Here is a 2,900-nt window from a genome sequence, read left to right on the forward strand (position 1 = left end):
GTAACGTGTTCTTTTTTTTCTATTAACATCTTAATTGGAGTATAATTGATTTATAATGGTGGGTTAGTTTCTACTTTATAACAAAGTAAATCAGCTATACATATACATATATCCCCATATCTCCTCCTTCTTGTGTCTCCCTCCCACCCTCCCTATCCCACCCCTCTAGGTGGTCACAAAGCACAGAGTTGATCTCCCTGTGCTATGCGGCTGCTTCCCACTAGCTATTTTACATTTGATAGTGTATATAACTATCTATTTTACATTTGGTAGTGTATATTTGTCAATACTACTCTCTCACTTCATCCCAGGTTATGCTTCCCCCTCCCTGTATCCTCAAGTCCATTCTCTACCTCTGCATCTTTATTCCTGTCCTGCCCCTAGGTTCTTCAGAACCATTTTTTTTTAATTCCAAATATATGTGTTAGCATATGGTATTTGATTTTCCCCCTCTGACTTACTTCACTCAGTATGACAGTCTCTAAGTCCATCCACCTCACTACAAATAACTCAATTTCATTACTTTGTATGACTGAGTAACATTCCATTGTATATATGTGCCACATCTTCCTTATCCATTCATCTGTCGATGGACTTATGTTGCTTCCATGTCCTGGCTATTGTAAATAGAGCTGCAATGAACATTGTGGTACATGACTCTTTTGAATTACGTTTTCTCAGGGTATACACCCAGTAGTGGGATTGCTGGGTCATATGGTAGTTCTATTTTTAGTTTTTTAAGGAACCTCCATACTGTTCTCCAGAGTGGCTGTATCAATTTACATCCCACCAACAGTGCAAGAGGGCTCCCTTTTCTCCACACCCTCTCCAGCATTTATTGTTTCTAGATTTTTTGATGATAGCCATTCTGATGGGTGTGAGGTGATATCTCATTGTAGTTTTGATTTGCATTTCTCTACTGATTAGTGATGTTGAGCACCCTTTCATGTGTTTGTTGGCAATCTGTATATCTTCTTTGGAGAAATGTGTATTTAGGTCTTCTGCCCATTTTTGGATTGGGTTCTTTGTTTTTTTGATAATGAGCTGCATGAGCTGCTTGTATATTTTGGAGATTAATCCTTTGTCAGTTGCTTCATTTGCAAATATTTTCTCCCATTCTGAGGATTGTCTTTTGGTCTTGTTTATGGTTTCCTTTACAGTGCAAAAGCTTTTAAGTTTCATTAGGTCCCATTTGTTTATTTTTGTTTTTATTTCCATTTCTCTAGGAGGGGGTTCAAAAGGGATCTTCCTGTGATGTATGTCATAGAGTGTTCTGCCTATGTTTTCCTCTAAGAATTCGATACTGTCTGGCCTTACATTTAGGTATTTAATCCATTTTGAGTTTATTTTTGTGCATGGTGTTAGAGAGGGTTCTAATTTCATTCTTTTACATGTAGCTCTCCAGTTTTCCCAGCACCACTTATGAAGAGACTGTCTTTTCTGCATTGTATATTCTTGCCTACTTTATCAAAAATAAGGTAACCATATGTGCATGTGTTAATCTCTGGGTTTTCTATCATGTTCCATTGATCTATATTCCTGTTTTTGTGCCAATACCATACTGTCTTGATTGTTGTAGCTTTGTAATGTAGTCTGAAATCCAGGAGCCTGATTCCTCCAGCTCCATTTTGGTTTCTCAAGATTGCTTTTGCTATTTCGGGTCTTTTGTGTTTCCATACAGATTCTGAAATATTTTTTTCTAGTTCTGTGAAAAATATCATTGGTAGTTTGATAGGGATTGCTATGAATCTGTAGATTGCTTTGGGTAGAATAGTCATTTGCACAATGTTGATTCTTCCAATTCAAGAACATGGTATATCTCTCCTTCTGTTTATATCATCTTTCATTTCTTTCATCAGTGTCTTATAGTTTTCTGCATACAGGTCTATTTTCTCCTTAGGTAAGTTTATTCTTAGGTATTTTTTTCTTTTTGTTGCAGTGGTAAATTGGAGTGTTTCCTTAATTTCCCTTTCAGATTTTTCATCATTAGCGTAGAGGAGTGCAAGTGATATCTGTTCATTAACTTTGTATCCTGCTGCTTTACCAAATTCATTGATAAGTTCTAGTAATTTTCTAGTAACATCTATATGATTCTCTGTGTATTGTATCATGTCATCTGCACACAGTAACAGCTTTATTTCTTCTTTTCCAATTTAGATTCCTTTTATTTCTTTTACTTCTCTGATTTCTGTGACTAAAACTTCCAAAACTATGTTGAATAATAATGGTGAGAGTAGACAGCCTTGTCTTGTTCCTGATCTTAGAGGAAATGGTTTCAGTTTTTGGCCACTGAGGATGATGTTGGCTGTGGGTTTGTCATATATGGCCTTTATTATGTTGAGATAAGTTCCCTCTATGCCTACTTTCTGCAGGGATTTTATCATAAATGAGTGTTGAAATTTGTTGAAAGATTTTTTTGCACCTATTGAGATGATCATATGGTTTTTCTCCTTCAATTTGTTAATATGTTGCATTGTATTGATTGATTTGCATATATTGTAGAATCCTTGCATTCCTGGGATAAACCCCACCTGGTCATGGTGTATGATCCCTTTAATGTGCTGTTGAATTCTGTTTGCTAGTGTTTTGTTGAGGATTTTTGCACCTATGATCATCAGTGTTATTGGCCTGTAATTTTCTTTCTTTGTGACATCCTTGTCTGGTTTTGGTATCAGGGTGATGGTGGCCTCATAGAATGAGTTTGGGAGTTTTCCTCTCTCTGCTATATTTTGGAAGAGTTTGAGAAGGGTAGGTGTTAGCTCTTCTCTAAATTTTTGATAGAATTTGCCTGTGAAGCCATCTGGCCATGGGCTGTTGTGTGTTGGAAGACTTTAATTACAGTCTCAATTTCAGTGCTTGTTATTGGTCTGTTTATATTTTCTATTTCTTCCTGGTCCAGT

The sequence above is a fragment of the Phocoena sinus genome, chromosome X (genome assembly GCF_008692025.1).
Source record: "Phocoena sinus isolate mPhoSin1 chromosome X, mPhoSin1.pri, whole genome shotgun sequence".
NCBI lineage: Eukaryota > Metazoa > Chordata > Mammalia > Artiodactyla > Phocoenidae > Phocoena > Phocoena sinus.